This window comes from Schistocerca gregaria, chromosome 5 (genome assembly GCF_023897955.1).
Source record: "Schistocerca gregaria isolate iqSchGreg1 chromosome 5, iqSchGreg1.2, whole genome shotgun sequence".
In the NCBI taxonomy this organism is placed as follows: domain Eukaryota; kingdom Metazoa; phylum Arthropoda; class Insecta; order Orthoptera; family Acrididae; genus Schistocerca; species Schistocerca gregaria.
Window position 1 is genome coordinate 387,239,628 of NC_064924.1, and position 17,674 is coordinate 387,257,301.

Genomic DNA, 17,674 nt, shown 5'->3' on the forward strand with positions numbered 1-17,674 from the left:
TAGCTGTTACGGTATTCCGTTTAGCTACACCTCTGTGCTCATCAATTCCTGTATCTGTCATGATGTTCCTTATTTGGTCAGGATTATTTGATGCTAAGAGACCAGTTATTTTTGTCGCATCTTTCAACACTTCGAGCCGGCTCCTAAACTAGTTGTTCAAAATAAATTTCTGAGAAGGTATTTAGTAAGATTTTGGACGACGTTTTATGCCTACCGCAGACTCTAAATATGTTTTTTTCCTGAGTGTAGTGGACTCCTCATATATTTAACGGAACCCGTAAATACACCACTCTATGGCGCAAGTCGACGAATCTGCAACCTACACGGTCGCAAAGCCGTTTGAGCCTCTGATTCAGATCCTTCTCTCGGCTCTGTGCCAAAGGACCACAGTCGGTTCTGTCGACTATGCTACAGGTGATGAGCTACGCCTTCATTCGCAAGCAAGACTGGCACTCTTTACTGTTCCAGCTAGCTGCCCGCAAACAATCGCCTCCGATCCAAAGTGACACACATCGTTAGTACCAACGTGAGTCACCACCTGCAGTTGGCTGCGTTCTGTGCTTTTCCTGGCATCCAGAAGCATCCGTTCCATATTTAAAATGACTCCCCTCGGTATGCACACAGAGTGCACATGCGATATCTTTCTCTCGTTCGCAGCCATATCTCTAAATGGCCCCATTGCGCGCATAACGTTAACGCCCTGCTGACGAATTAGAAATGGAAAGATGACGTTACGAAGAACCCTATTACAAAGCTGATGGCTTCAGGGAAAGTACAAGAAACTTCGTAAAACTGAAGACAGGATTCTCCAAATTATTCAGTGGTGGAGCGATAAACTATTTATGTGCTTGAGAGTAAATGGATGTTGCGTTGATGATTACTTATAAGACTTTAATACTTATACATGTACTACACTATGAGGTTATCATCTGTAACATGCTGGTTACACAATCATAAAGCAAAAAGTGTGAAGTACCAGACTACAAATCCGAAGCTCTCGAATTCGATCCTCTATCAAACATAGGATTTTTTACGTCACTTTTCATTTCTTTTCCCTCTAGTAGTGTTTGTTGCTGTCAAAAATGCTGAGTTGCACCGTGGACCAAAATCCACGTTAAAGAGTGATGACTGCTTCAAATGCTGAGTTGCACAGTGGATCGAAATCCACGTTAAACTGTGTTCCCCCTATAATCGGCAGAGTAAGCCAGGTCAAAGGTCGGAGGAAGGCAAAAGCATACCATCGCCAGTAACAGCAAGTCTAGTACGGCACTGTGGTGTTCAAAACAATCCTCTCATTGATGTCTGCGTCGTCATGGCGTCTCTAGAGTGCTTGACGCAGGTTCGTTCCTTGTGTGCCCACAGTAGCAAATTTTTGGGCACACATAATAACAATGTTGCAAAGCAATGATGTATAGTACGTTAATACAGTTGTGATAGGATAAAATGATTCTGTGAAAGCTCCTGTTACTTTGAATAGTACCATTTTAAATAAACTTTAATAATTACTTAATGCGTGTGTCTTAGGCCAAGCAGTCTCAGACATGCAGCGATAGCAGGTAAAGTCTCAGTTGGAGGTCCGGCGTCATTCAGCAGTGACGTGTTCCAGTTCGCGTGGCCGGACACATTCATTTGGCTTATTGTGCACGCCTGACGCTCTGCCCGCGCCATGATCTGGAACGAGATATCTTCAATGCGCAATAGCGAGCTAGCAACAGGAGACTTAATCGCTTACCGCTACCGTGCAATTTGTTGCGCACTGACTGCCAAGCTGACGTACGCCGTACCACTTCTGCCTGCAGCTACAAAGCGTGCACCTGCCCACGTCACATTTACCCTCTACATTTCTAGTGTCTCTTTTTGTCCCGGTAACAACTCACCGAACATATCCGAGGTCATATCACTAGAAGCTTTAACCCGATTTTCTGAATGTGGGTCTGGTCGCTTGTTATTCTCCTCCGGGACCACATTTCTGCAACTTCGAGATGAGGTGTATTTGTTCAGCAGAAGGTTATTATTTTGGAAGGCACTCTGGGCCTTTGCTATTCTTCTCTTGATTTCCTTGACACATCTGTTGATTTCCACCACATTGCTACCAAGATCGCGATGTTCGGTTACTTCCTCAACTTGCCCTTGCCTATTTTTGTCAGTCTGCTTACACCACCTTTCTTATCTATAACCGTGACTTCTGTCTTTTTGATATTTTTTATTTTAATTTTGTTATCTCTTGAGTTAAGACTTTAGAAAGCGTTGATGTAAACCGATAACTGGAATTGAATATTAGATCTGAATGTGCCAGAACATCTAAGACCCAAGTAGACAATGAAAAAGGTGTTTACGAAACTGAAAAAATGGTTCAAATGGCTCTGAGTACTATGTGACTTAACATCTGTGGTCATTAGTCCCCTAGATCTTCGAACTACTTAAACCTAACTAACCTAACGACATCACACACATCCATGCCCGAGGCAGGATTCGAACCTGCGACCGTAGCGGTCACGCGGTTCCAGACTGAAGCGCCTAGAACCGCACTGCCACAACAGCCGGCTTATAATAATGAACATAAACTTTATTCTTTCTTCTGAGAATCTTTTTCATCGCACAAATAGCAGTTCACAAGTAAATCCCTGTCTTTGAACTATAAAGAGATATAAATCCTGTGAACCATGATCCACTACAATCAATATATTGGTTTACGAGGAACTGAATGTATAGATAGATACACACAAAACACTGAAAAAAACAGTCCAGGATATACTAGCTGTAGAGGCCAAGTTCGAAGCAGTTCGAAAATGACAGCTGCCTGCACCACGTCGCAATGGAGAAGATTCCCAGTGAGTACTCTAGCCTCGGACGAAAAGTCGCGGGGTGACTCCACGAAAGCTTCTGACTGAAGAGCCTTGGTAGCGGTACGGGCAATTGATCAAAGAGGTCTTCTGTGGAGAACGTGATTGCCGTAGCCGTGCGCCAGCCTAAATGCTGTTAAAAGCCATTTAAAGTGAAACCACCACATTAAAAACATATAACTTGTATCTACAGGACATGAGACCTATAACTGAAAAAACATCATGATGATCTTCCCATTGGTAAGAGATTCCGGAATAACCCTCCAATTCAGATCTCCGGGAGGGGACTGCCAAGTGAGAGGTGACCATGATAAAAAGATTGAATAACCAACGAAAGAATAACGTTCTACGACTTGGGGCATGGAATGTCAGAAGCTTTTACGTGATAGTGAAGCTAGAAAATATGAAAAGGTAAATGCAAAGGCTCAATCTAGACATATTAGCGGTCAGTGAAGTGAAATGGAAAGAAGACAAGGATTTCTGGTCAGATGAGTGTAGGGTAATATTAACGGCAGCAGAAAATGGTGTAACGGGAGTAGGATGCGTTATGAACAGGAAGGTAGGGCAGAAAGTGTGTTACTGTGAACAGTTAGTGATAGAGTTGTGCTTATCAGATTCGACAGCAAACCAACACCGACAACGATAGTTCAGATATACATGCCGACGTCGCTAGCTGAAGATTAAGAGATAGAGCAAGTATATGAGGATATTCAAAGGGTAATATAGTACGTAAAGGAGGATGAAAATATAATAGTCATGGAGGACTGGAATTCAGTTGTAGGGGAAAGAGTAGAAGATATATTTACAGAATCGCATGGCGTTGGGACAAGTGATGAGAGAGAAGAAAGACTAATTCAGTTCTGTAATAAAATTCAGCTAATAATAGCGGTTCTACGCGCTTCAGTCTGGAACCGCGCGACCGCGACGGTCACAGGTTCGAATCCTGCCTCGGGCATGGATGTGTGTGATGTCCTTAGGATAGTTAGGTTTAAGTAGTTCTAAGTTCTAGGGAACTGATGACCTCAGCTGTTAAGACACATAGTGCTCAGAGCCATTTGAACCGGGTGATATGGGAAGATTTCAGTTAGATTACGTCGTGGTCAGACAGAGGTTCCCAAATCAGATACTGGTTTGTAAGAAGTACCCAGGAGCAGATACAGACTCAGATCACAATGTAGTAGTGATGAAGAGCAGGCTAAAGTTTAAGAGATTAATCACGAAGAATCAATGCGCGGCCGGCCGCGGTGGTCTAGCGGTTCTAGGCGCGCAGTCCGGAACCGCGCAACTGCTACGGTCGCAGGTTCGAATCCTGCCTCGGGCATGGATGTGTGTGATGTCCTTAGGTATGTTAGGTTTAAGTAGTTCTAAGTTCTAGGGGACTGATGACCACAGTAGTTGAGTCCCATAGTGCTCAGAGCCATTAAAAAAAATCAATACGCAAAGAAGTGGGTTACAGAAGTACTAAGGAATGACGATATACGCTTGAAGTTCTCTAGGGCTGCAGACGCAACAATAAGGAATGGCTCAGAAGGCAGTGCAGTTGAGAGGAATGGAGATCTGAAGTCTGAAAGAAAAATATAGGTACAAAGAAGGCAACTGTGAAGGAACTATGAGTAACAGAAGAAATATTTTAGCTGATCAATGAAAGAAGTTCAAATATGTTCAAGGAAATTCAGGAATACGGAAATACAAGACACTGAGGAATGAAATAAATAGGACGTGCAGGGAAGCTAGGATGAAATGGCTGCATGAAAAATGTGAAGAAATCGAAAAAGAAATGATTGATGGGAGGACTGACTCAGCATATAGGAAAGTCATAACAACTTCCGGTGAAATTAAAGGCAAGGTTGGTAACGTTAAGAGAGCAACGGCAACTCCACTGTTAGATGCACAAGAGACAGCGGATAGGTGTAATTAATACACTGAAGGTCTCTATGAGGGGAAGACTTATATGATGTGATAGAAGAAGAAATAACAGTCGATTTAAGAGAGATGGGAAGAACTGAAGATTGATATAGAAGATGGATACATTAAAGTTATAAAGACAATGTACAGAGGCCACAATTGTAGAATTAGAACACCATTGGGGAGCTCTGAATACTTCGAAATAAGACAAGGACTTAAGCAAGGAAGTATTCTATCTCCTGCACTTTTTAATGTCGTGATGGAGGGAATGAATAGGGCAGTTAAAGATATAGTAAAAGAAAAAGACAAAAAGATGATTTTTGCAGATGATATGGTAATATGGGGTGATAAAGAGGTAGATGTACAGTTACAGCTTGATGCGAGGAAGGAAATAATGAAAAGGTATGGATCAAAAATAAATAAGAGTGAAATAATGGTATTTGGAAGAGAGAAAGGAATCAACGGAAATATTACCTTGAATGGAGAACCCCTCAAAATGGTAGAAAGTTTCACTTATTTAGGGAGTGAAATATCTAGGGATGGAAGAATAGCTAACGAAATTAATAGGAGGTTGCAGAAGGGAGGCAATTTCTACCAAACAATAAAACATCTGATTTGGAATAATGAAGTTTCAGAAAGAGCAAAACTCCTTATGTATAAGAATTATTACATCCCTATTGTCACCTATGGTGGAGAAACATGGACAATGACAGAAAGGGACTGAAGCAGACTGCAAGCAGGGGAAATGAAATTTCTCAGAGCAGTTAAGGGCAAAACAAGAATGGACAGAGTAAGGAACGTAGAGATTAGAAAGGACCTCAAACAAGAAAGTATGAGAGAAGAAATTGAAAGAAAGAGATTAAGATGGTATGGGCATGTTAAGAGGATGAATGGGCAGAGACTCCCCAAAATCATGGAAGAGCTAAAGATTGATGGGAAAAGACATAGAGGGCGCCCAAGAACACGGTGGAAAATTGGAGTGAGAATATCTGTTGAAAGGAGAGGTGTGACCTGGCAGCAAGTGGAGGAAGAAAAGTGGTGGGAGGACCGAGCCAAATGGAGAGGACTCGTCAGCACCCAGACCCGGCAATAGCTGGAGCGGGATTAGGATATAGATAGATAGTATTAGAATCAGAATTTAAATGAGCTTTGGAGGACTTAAGATTAAATAAGGCAGGAGGGATAGATAACATTCCATTAGAATTTCTAAAATCATCAAGGCAAGCGGTAACAAAACGACTATTCACGTTGGTGTGTAGACTGTATGAGACTGGCGACATACCATCTGACTTGCAGAAAAATTCCATCCACACAGTTCCGAAGACTGCAAGAGCTGACAAATGCGAGAATTATTGCACAAAAAGCTTAACAGCTCTTGCATCCCAGCTGCTGACAAGAATAATATAGAGAATAATGGAAAAGAAAATTAAGGATGTGTTAGATGAGGATACGTTTTTGCTTTAGGGAAGGTAAAGGCACGAGAGAGTCAATTCTGACGTTGCGGTTGATAATGGCAGCAAGACTAAAGAAAAATCTTGTCGACCTGGAAAAGCAGTCGACAATGTAAAATGGCGCAAGATGTTTGAAATTCCGGGAAAGATAAGGGTAAGCTATAGGGAGAGACAGATGATAAGAAGTAAAAGAGCCAAGAGGTAATAATAAGAGTGAACGACCAAGTACGAAGTGCTAGGATTAAAAAGGTAGTAAGACAGGAATGTAGTCTTTCACCCCTACTGTTCAATCCGTATATCGAAGATGCAATGATGGAAATAAAAGAGAGGTTCAGGAGTGGGATTAAAATTCGAGGTGAAAGGATATCAATGATACGATTCGCTGGTGACATTGCTGTCCTCAGTTAAAATGAAGAAGAATCACATGATCTGCTGAATGGAATGAACGGTCTAATGAATATATAATAAGCACTGAGAGTAAATCGAAAAAAGACGAAATTAATGAGAAGTAGCAGAAATGAAAACAACGAGAAACTTAATATCAGGATTGATGGTCCCGAGGTAGATGAAGTTGAGGAATTCTGCTACCTAGGCAGAAAATTAACCAATGACGGACGGAGGAAGGAGGACATGAAAAGCAGACTAGCACTGCCGAAAAGGGCATTCCTGGACAAGAGAAGTCTACTAGTATCAAACATAAACCTCAATTTGAGGAAGAAATTTCTATGAATGAACGTTTGGAGTACAGCAATGTATGTTAATGAATATAATCGAAGCATTTGACATGTGGAGTTGCAGAGGAATGTTGAAAATTAGGTGGACTTATAAGGTAAGAAATGAGGAGGTTCTGCGTAGAATCGGAGTCGAATGGAATATGTGTAAAACACTGACAAGGAGAAGGAAGAAATGATAGCACATCTGTTAAGACATCAGGGATGACTTCTATGGTAATACAGGGAGCTGTAGAGGACAAAAACTGTAGAGAAAGACAGAGATTGCAATACATCCAGCGAATAATTGAAGAAATATATGCTACTCTGAGATGAAGAGGTTGGCATAGGAGAGGAATTCGTGGCCGACCGCATTAATCAAATCAGAAGACTGATGACTCAGAAAAAAAGTTCCAGTGAAACTTAAATTCGAGCAAAGTGACTTTGCGGAAGCGGTTAAGTCCGTGTTGACTTCACCCTCAAATACCTCTGCCGCCTGTAGGCGAGGCCTGCGCTTTGAATCGCAGTAGTGTTGTTCGCCATGTAGCCCCTGCGGCTTGTGGTATAGGCCTCCCGCGATGTAGCGCTGTTATGCGGATGCCTTATGAGCCTCGAAAAAGTTCATCTTTAACTAAAGAGAGGTTGATACGAGTAGTTGTTATGGGCGTTGAAATAATTCAGCAGCTACATCTGAAAATTTGTGACTGAACGAGGACTCCAAACTGGCTACTTCGCTTTTCTAGAGGGGTTGCCCTAACCGCTTCGGTCACACGGATACGCTTCCCATCCGTCTCCAATTCCCAAGCGCCGCTCACCGTTGACGTTGTGATCCTGTTCATTTCTCCTTTGCTCACAGCCTTACGATATTCCAGGAAGGGTCGGGCGAACGGTGGTATTCATTCACACTAAGTCAGTCGTATGCCCGTCGAGGTGTATCTGGACAATTACATGTGTGATGTCTATTCTTAAGAACGCGTACGAAAGAGCAGCCACCACACAAGTATTTATAAAGTTCATCTTATACACAACATGAATTTGTGCCAGTAAACCGCGAGATTATTTCTTTTACGCGAAAATATCATATCTAGCAAGTGCCAGGTAACATAATAAGTTAGCACTGGTATCACAGATCTATAAAGACGTCAACTTTCTAACAGGCCGTATTAGTCTTAGTTATTGCTTCAGTCTCGTAATGATTGTTTAATTTCCTACTCTTCTTGAATCTAAGCCCACACGCATTCGCAGATTTTCAAATGGTGGAACACGCTTTTGAGCAATTTATTTGGTTCTAATCTATGATCTCAGAAACGCCTATTTCCCTATCGTCTTTTGTGCTTGACATTACCTCTTAGCTCTTATGATGTAATGGATATGTCTCCCAACTTACTTGATTACTGAACTGTTTCAGAGTTTTTTTCTTCAGTACACTGTACACAATTTTGGCAATTTCAAAATTGTAATAATATTGGTTTCGAGTGGCCTACAGTCACAAGTATACATGAATACAATTGTCTGAAATGCTTTAAGTCTTTTGTTGGTTGGTTATGAGGGAGCTTCCCTTTTAAATAGAGTGCTTTAAATTTTTTGCAGTCCTTTAATTATAGAAGATTCTCTTGACTAATACATTTTCTCGTAAAACATTAAATGTGTGTAGTTCTGACTGTCATGCGTTAGGAAATCGTCCAGTACAATTAATCCGAAGCACTCGTGCTTCTAATATTATCAGAATATATTTTTAAAATAAATTTGGTGCAATTTTTCTCTAACATGTACAGAGCGATGATGACACAAAATTTCAGGTTTTATGAAGAAGAACAAAAGTATCGATTTGGGATGATGAATAGTGGTCTGAAAACGACTGACACGTAAATTTAGATGCCAGATGTGATGTGGGACAAGTCGGCCAGTGGAATGCAGGAAGTCACGTGTTGTCGTTCGCATGATGTAATTTGTTATGTATGGAGCTGATAAAATTGTGCTATAGCCTAATGTGACTAGACGTAGGACGTGCTTGAAGGGTGGATATGAGAGGAGGTAACGTATTGTTTTGTCGTCCACTCCTTCACTCCATATGAATCCATTTAATTTCTTCTTGTGGTAGCATGTGAAATGTTTCATACGACACACCCTTCGAGGGTGAAAAGAATCTGCTACTAAAACTTCTCGCTGTTTGCCATAGTGTTTGAGCACAGGACTTTGTGCGACGGTGTCACTCCCTCGTAGAAGCTGGACGACGGCACTTTCAAAGACTACAATGAACGTGGAAACGCGTGCAAATTGTGCAAATAAGTAAAATTATCACAAAAATAGTCTATTTGAATTTTCATCGTCATTTTCAGACCAACAGCAAATCTTAAATTGTCGTATTCTGTGAAAGTATTTTCTTGGCTTACAATTCTCGACTCATTTTCGAGACCGTGGTTCCATCCGTGAAAGCAGGTATATTAAACATTTGTCAACTTGGCTGACATTTCTGAAGACACCTTGAGTAGTATCAGCAGAATTTTCCTTAATAGTATTTTTTTTTATGTAGCTATGAATTACTATTTGAAATTTCTGGAATGCCCCAGTCCAGTACTACGTTTATTGAAGACTATTTCAGCTTTATACTTTGGACTAAGGGAATAAGAAAAACTTTTAAATAAGAACTTCATAACCCTACAAATTTCTTCATTCAGCTCATTATAAAACGTAAAAATATGCACAGGCGGTCACATTCACTAAATATAATTCTTGGCCACAATAAAATGGTTGCCTACTTTAACTACCAATTATAAGCCCTAACAAAATACTTTGAGTTTATTCTACAAATTTAACGGAGGTGGCAGGGTATTCTGTTGAAAGTCAAGGATACCTACTCCAGTAATAGCTCGGTCAGATGACAGTGTACAGTATGAAAATTATCCACTGTTTACCGACGGTGTAAGTTACGATTGTGCTAATAACTTTCAGAAACGTCATTACGTAATTACTACGAGTATATACATGGTAAAGTCATTGTTAAATTTGTTAATCGCAAAAATGCCGTTTGTAGCAGAGCCAATACTGCGCAATGAATCGATTTAGGCGCTTGGATCCAACAGTGGGCAACGCTCGTCTGCCATCTGTCAGCTGGCGCGCGAACTACAAGAAGCAGATGTCGTTACGTTCTAGCCCGCAGACGCCATTGGCAGCGCGTCGAGGAAGACTTTACGGCATGTCACCGTGCTAGCAATGATTCGAAATGCGTTCCCAGCACTCCCATGCTGTCTAGTGATTTCAGAGAAATGACATTCCCATCATAAACGTCTTATTTATAAAAACACTAAGTTGTCTGAAGTACTGATCAAATTTAACGTTTTAATTGCCAAGGCGCAGTCCATTCTTAACAATGTCTATTCCTACAAAAGTGGCAATTTAATGAACCTAACGCCGCATTACATAAAGAAGTCGAGTGTAACTTTGGTTAGCGCAGTTTTTATTATGTTTCCGTGATATTCTAAACTTACTTCATCAAAGGCATACGCAATCCCGTTCTTTAATGTCTCAAGTGGATCAGATCTTACGGCCTTACTGTGACAGAAAATATACTCCAAGCCAAACGCCGCAACTTTACTCTCACTAACCGAAAAGTATTTTATATGCTGGTATTAGTGAAACACGTTATATTTTCGCAACTTTGTGGATTCTGTGTATTCCACCGTATTCTTATTCACCGAAGCAACTACGTCTTCTGAGTGTATTGTTTCCTACAGAAATTACGTTAGTGCCATCAAGAGATTTACAATCAAAATGCTTAATTTTTCTTTCAGTAAACGTGCCTGTAGAGTTTAATTGCTACCTTTCTGCAGTATTCGGCAATAAATTCCTAAACCATGAAGACACACACATCAGATAATGATGTATCTCCGGACGTCATTCACTCTAACACTTTGTACTGAACAAAATGTGTTCTATTGTATGTCCTATACTTCCTGACGTAGTTGGGCAACGTTAATCAAAAAGTTAACTTCACTAATCGTTAATCCGTTACGAAAAAAAATATTTACTATTAAAAACAGACTTGATCACGATTTATTTATCAAGGTGATCGGTTTCGACCACTACTGTGGTCATCTTCAGACCACTGAGTAGGAACCTCCTTCTGTTGGAGAATCACTAGAAAGAGGTTCCTACTCAATGGTCTGAAGATGACCACAGTAGTGGTCGAAACAGGTCACCTTGATAAATAAATCGTGATCAAGACTCTTTTTAATAGTAAATATTTGTAAGACATTGATCACTGCATTTCCCATGATGTATTCAAAAGTAAAAAAAATTAACTTCGTTAAACGTTAATGCTATGCTTTATAGGTTATTTATCGAAAGTTAATCGTTAACTCGTAATAGTAAACTTTAAGTTGTGAGTGCAATGAAATGAGAAAGTGAATCGAACTTATTACCGTCACTTAAATAAGAAAAGTTTTGGATAGGAAAGTTCAAGTGGGACATTGTGGACCTAAAGGAATCATGTTCATAACAAAAACGTTTATTCTGCATTGGTCCACACTAGCTTCAGTAACACCGCTGCCAATTACTGCAATGCCAAAAGACTCCCCAGTGCTTCTCTAACGTATTGTTTTAACCGGATTATTGGTACTGACTCCGCTGTCGATATATGAATGGCCATGTTTCATTTTTCTATTTGGCTTTCCACGAACGGACCTTGTCGCCACCGGTTCTTAAAACCATAAATACCGCGATTCATGTGCTCTCCTTTTGTATTGCTCCAAATCGTTAAGGGTCGAAGTGTGATTCATGATTGTTGATTCTTTTGGCAAGCTCGATTCACAATCGAAAAGTGTTCTCCCGAGCTGGATACAAAATTAACGTAATCATTTATAAGTGGCCACGGGTTTTCGTCAATTGTAGAGCTAGAATCCGAAACCATGATGTAGTTTCCACAGCAGTACTTAACCCGGACTCAGTAAACGGAGAACAATAAACAACCAACAGCTAGTTATTTCGCACTCGACAGTTTACATCAATCGCGCTCACTCCGGCGTAGCCTCACAACTGCTTGATCCGAACTTGACAGAACACGGTATCTTCGGGCGGCGCGGCGTCGATTTTGTCATAAATAGTAAGTACCTAATTAGTGATTAACAGAAGCAAAGAAAGTAAACGTAAGTTAAAGAGTCCGTAGGTCCGCTAACGTTTTTTTAATTAACTTGAAGGTAATCCGTTACTCGAAAATTTAACTTCAGTAATTAATGATTAACGGTCTTGTGCCCATTCGTGTCCACTGACATGCCAAATTGCTAGTGCGCAGAACATACTTTAAGATTAATGAACTGATCTGGTCGTTGAAAAGACTGCACCAGCGTATAGAAAAGCGAAAACATCCTTCGCTGAATTTGAAAGCATGAGCGTAAACATTAAAAGATCAATGAGAATTACAAGGTTAAACGCAGAGGTGAGAGCGAACAGGTTAAAAGGGTACTTTGGGGGGGGGGGGGGGGGGGGAGCTTCTGCGATTGGAAGACTTTTGTGTCTGATGATGTGATAGGAGAAGAGGAAGACATAGTTGACCCAATATTAGAACAAGAGTGTAACATAGGTTTCGAAAACGTGCGATCAAATAAGACAGTAGGCATAACATTTCTTTGGAATTTCTGACATCATTGGGGAAAGAGGCAACTAAGTGACTATTCAAGTTGCTTTGTAGAATCTGAGTCCAGAAACATACCATTAGATTTCCGGAAATATATTCCCGAAAAAAGCAAGGACAGATAAGAGAGGGACCTATCTTACTAACAGTTTAACATCACGAGCATCTAAGTTCCTGAAAAGAATAACACACATAACAATGGAAAGCAAAGCTGAGAATCTGCCAGATGGCAATATGTTAGGCTTTCTGAAAGGTAAAGGCACGAGAGAGGCAGTTCTCTCGTTGTGTTTGATAATGAAAGCAAGATTTAAGAATATTTAAGGTTATGTCGATGTATGAAAACGTTCGACAGTGTAAAATGGTATAAAAAGTTCAAAATTCAGAAAAAAGTGGGAGTAAGCATAGGGAAAGACGGATAATATGCAACTTGTACCAGAACCAAGAGGGATCAGAAAAAATAGGAGAACAAGAAAGAAGTGTTCCGATTAAAAAGGTATAAGACAGGGCTGCAGTCTATTTCTCTACTGTCCAATCTGTACATTGAAGAAGCAATGACGGAAATAAAAGGAAAGTCCGTGGGGGATTAAAACTCAGTGTTAAAAGATATCATTGACGAGATTCGCTAATGACCTTGCTAACCTCAGTGCAAATAAGGAAAAAATGCACGAGTTGTTGAATGGAGTTAAGTCTAATAAGTACAGAATGTGGAATGAAAGTAAATGGAAGAAAGACTAAAGTAATGAGGGGCAGCATAAATGAGGTTAGCGATAAAATTAACATCGAAATTGGTGACCACAAAGTACAGGAACTTAAGGAGTACAGGTACTTAAGGACTACCTTGGAAAACGAAACGACACGTGTCAGACGGACATAAAAAACAGACTAGGAAAGGCGAAAACGGCATTACTGTTCAAGGGCAGTCTATTGGTATCGAAATTTGTTTTATAACAGAAATGTATTTCTGAAAAATGTACTTTTTGAGGACAGCGTTGTACGGAAGTGAGTCCTAGACTGTAGGAGAATTAGAAAACAAGAGAATCGAAGCATGTGGACTCTGGTGCCTTAGACGGATGTTGAATATTAACTGTACTGTTGAGACAGGAAATGGGAAACTTCTTCGCAGAATCTGTGAAGAAAGGAACATACGGAAACACTGACAACAAGAAGGGCCAGGTGCATAGGACTTCGGTTAAGACATCAGGGAATAACTCCCATGCTACTAGAGGGAGCTGCAGGGGGTAAAAACAGTAGGGGAAGACAGAAGATGGAATACATTCAACAAATAATTGAGGGCGTATGGTGCAAGTGATTTTCTGACTTGAAGATGGGAAATGAAGGGAGGTCGCATCAAATCAGTCAGAAGGTTGATGGCAGAAAAAAGTTAATTTGTTAACTCGAAATATTGCTGTGTTTCATCTTGGGTGGAATCCTAGGGGCATTTAGCTGTATTTCATGAATATACTGCTACTGGATAATCCTTTAAGATGTTCTTTTGATGTCATTTCATTCACATAATTATTTCGAAATTATACTGTTTCATCTTCAGTCGAGCTATAAGCAAACCGCAACACTAGTGAATATATACTTATTATAATCATTACTGTCATCGCAGATGTGTATTCAAAAACGTTACAATATAATTATTATTTACTGCTTGATTGTTGGAAAGAAGAAAAGAATAACTAGTCACAATACCGGTTAGTTGTTTACTTGTTTGCAAGATTCAACCTGTATTTGGTACACAGTCAGACTCTCATGACGTCAGTTTTCGACGAAACAGAATTATTGTTTCCAGAATGAGATTTTCACTCTGCAGCGGAGTGTGCGCTGATATGAAACTTCCTGGCAGATTAAAACTGTGTGCCCGACCGAGACTCGAACTCGGGACCTTTGCCTTTCGCGGGCAAGTGCTCTACCACCTGAGATATCGAAGCACGACTCAGGCCCGGTACTCACAGCTTTACTTCTGCCAGTATCCGTCTCCTACCTTAAAACAAACAATAATTCTGAAACTTCCTGGCAGATTAAAACTGTGTGCCCGACCGAGACTCGAACTCGGGACCTTTGCCTTTCGCGGGCAAGTGCTCTACCACCTGAGATATCGAAGCACGACTCAGGCCCTGTACTCACAGCTTTACTTCTGCCAGTATCCGTCTCCTACCTTAAGGCAGAAGTAAAGCTGTGAGTACCGGGCCTGAGTCGTGCTTCGATATCTCAGGTGGTAGAGCACTTGCCCGCGAAAGGCAAAGGTACCGAGTTCGAGTCTCGGTCGGGCACACAGTTTTAATCTGCCAGGAAGTTTCAGAATTATTGTTTGTTTTAATTTTAAGAATTCTGGTACAAAGATCATGCGAGAGGGCTGTTAAGGGCAACTCAGGTAAGGGTACCTATGGACTCAACTTAGACAATAATGTAACCATATGATATTTCGCTCCCTTCTTTATGTGAATTATCAAGAAACGCATCAGACTAAAACTTTGATGACCTATCAACGATAAATCAGTCAAAAAATATGTGCCTTACGATAAAATATAGAAACAGAATTTCTCATCATGACTAGGGTCATTGTATTTACAGGAGAAGGTGTGGCTAATGGAATGTCGTAACTTAAACCATCAAACCGCGGGAGTGTCCTGATTTGTCTGCCATCTATCTATATAGCCCCACACCACTTGCTGTAAGAAGAAAATAAGCCCAAGGAATACAACCGTTATCAGATTTCGATATTCAAAGATAATAAATAACCACACATGTGGATCGTTCGTTGCGGGCACTAAATGCCGTCATTAACCGAATGAAACAAGCACTTCCTCAACCATCACTTAAAACTTCCTGGCTGATAGGCCGTGGTCGAAACACAAAACCTTCTGCTAACATTTCCTCTCCGACTGCGGGAGACATCTTCAGAGGCAAAATGGCGAACTGCAACCGGAACTCGAGGGAGTGCCGAATATCTGGGCAGTGTACAGGGCACTACCCTGCATCACGTGACGTTGGCTATGAGCTTCTCTCTGGGAGTGTCAACATTCTCCACAGAAAGTAATCGATCGTCATTCTTAGGATGAAATGTTGATATCCAAATTTGAACTAATTTAACACCTTCCTCTTACTGTTAAAATTATTACGGCGTACGTAAATCTCAATAGCCTGTCTATACATACGGGCATGACGATACGATGATTTTGGTATAACATTCGTCTCTGTGATTTTTATTTCATAATCACCGTCTTGGTATAGATGTTGCGCCACGCCCGATTTATCCGTATGCCTCAGGCGGCAATTCCTCTTATGTTTAATCAGACGTCTGCTAATATTTCTTTTTGTGGCAGTATACGATCTGATCACTACTACAAGCAGTTTTATACACACCCGGAGTAAAGATGTGAGATATCCTTTGGCTACTCCGGGTGCAAATAAAATTTATTGTAGTTGTGTTCAGGTTTATACAAGCATCTGTGACGACTGCGATTCTACCGTGTCACTAAGTATCGCTAAAATACCCGAAAAGTACCGTGTTAACTAATGCAGTCCAAATCAAGTAGTATCTAAATAGAAGTTTCTCCAAATTTTACTTCCCAACACAATATCTGACCGTGCATTTATCCCAGTTTAGCATAGAGTAACCATATTAAATAAGATTTAAGGACATTGACAAAAAAATGTTTCTAACATCAATAAACAAAAGAATACCAAAGTTGAGTGATGAACCCACAATTTTACACGACTCTCATTCAAAGTAATCACAACCCGTGTGGTTTTACGGCTACCCACCTTTGAATTACCCACTATAGAATGTTAGCACCAATAGCAAGCGAGCTTCGCTGTCATTGGTCAACGTATAAGAAATTAACGGCGGGCGCCCTTGTCCAAGTAGCAAAGCGTTACAACACTTCTGGTAAATGCTACGGCACACGAATTTAGACACATACCCTCCAAAAGTTATAAAAAATACACATGCAGCGGCAGCGGATTTAAAATGTAAAAAAAATGGAAATAATTAAAAGGGAAATGGCTACTGCTAATTTAAGTCAACAATGTCTACATAGAACACACCACTGCGTGTGGAACACTTTTATTCTAAAGACGACAAATGTTACGTGTATGTCAGCTAGAAGGAAATTAAACTTGTTTGCAATAAATTTGAGTCTCTGAGAGGAGAGCGCTGCTTTTAAATCTTATGTTGTGTGTTGTGACGATGGTCGCGATATCGACGGCAGCTGGCTGGTTCTGGTGAAACCCGGAGATCGGCTCCCACGGTCGTGTGATTGCAGCTGATGATTTTTCCTCGTAATCGGGAGGCCGGTGGTATTCATTAAGCTGCAAATGTGATTACAGTGGCGTTTTGCAGGCCACAGGTTGGTCGATGTAATTGTTGTTACAGATGTCCGTATGTGCATAGTATTAATGTTTCTGGCACACACAATTTAAGTTTACTTATGCCACACATAGTTTATAAAACTTGCCGACGGCGAATTCTATAGAAAGTCAATTCGAATTATGACTGCCGCGATCGCGAAAAACCCTCCTGGGCGGGAATGTACTCACACACAATAGACAGTTCGCATAAGTTCATAACGACTGTTACTGATTATAGGCGCCCGACAGTTCATCGAAACGCGAATAAATATGTAAGTTCACAGTACTTGAATGTACGAACACACAGTCAAAATACAAGTGCAGTTCAATTCACAGACACAAAGCTACAATACCACCCATACTCGGTTGCATTGTCATAGTTACTTCGTCTCACGGCACAGTCTCAGTATTTACTTCGCCCAGTTTCTACACTCGCTATTATCATATCACGTACTGGTATAAAACAGTCATTCAAAAAGTACATCGCTTGCCACCGAACTCAATCTTCACCAGTTCGTAAAAGTCACAACTCCCACAGTAAAACATGTGTCCGCCTCTCTCTAGCGACCCAACAATACACAACCCCTTTGTTGGATCGACTATCGATATTGCTCTCTCTCCCTCTCAATACTATCGCCCACAGTTTATACAACATCTAGTAAATTACATATATCTTCACATAACTATTTTCTACCAAACGTATTACAGTAAACGATAAACATAAAAAATTAAAGCTTTTCACAATCAATAAACTCTAAACATATTTATCTACTTACAAAA

General features: G+C 40.6%; 1 protein-coding gene across 1 annotated transcript in view; it reads left to right on the forward strand.

Annotated features, from left to right (window-relative positions):
• Nucleotides 1-17,674, forward strand: part of LOC126273063 (atherin-like) — a 500,756-nt gene that overhangs the window by 230,561 nt on the left and 252,521 nt on the right. The gene's annotated exons all lie outside the window — the stretch shown is intronic.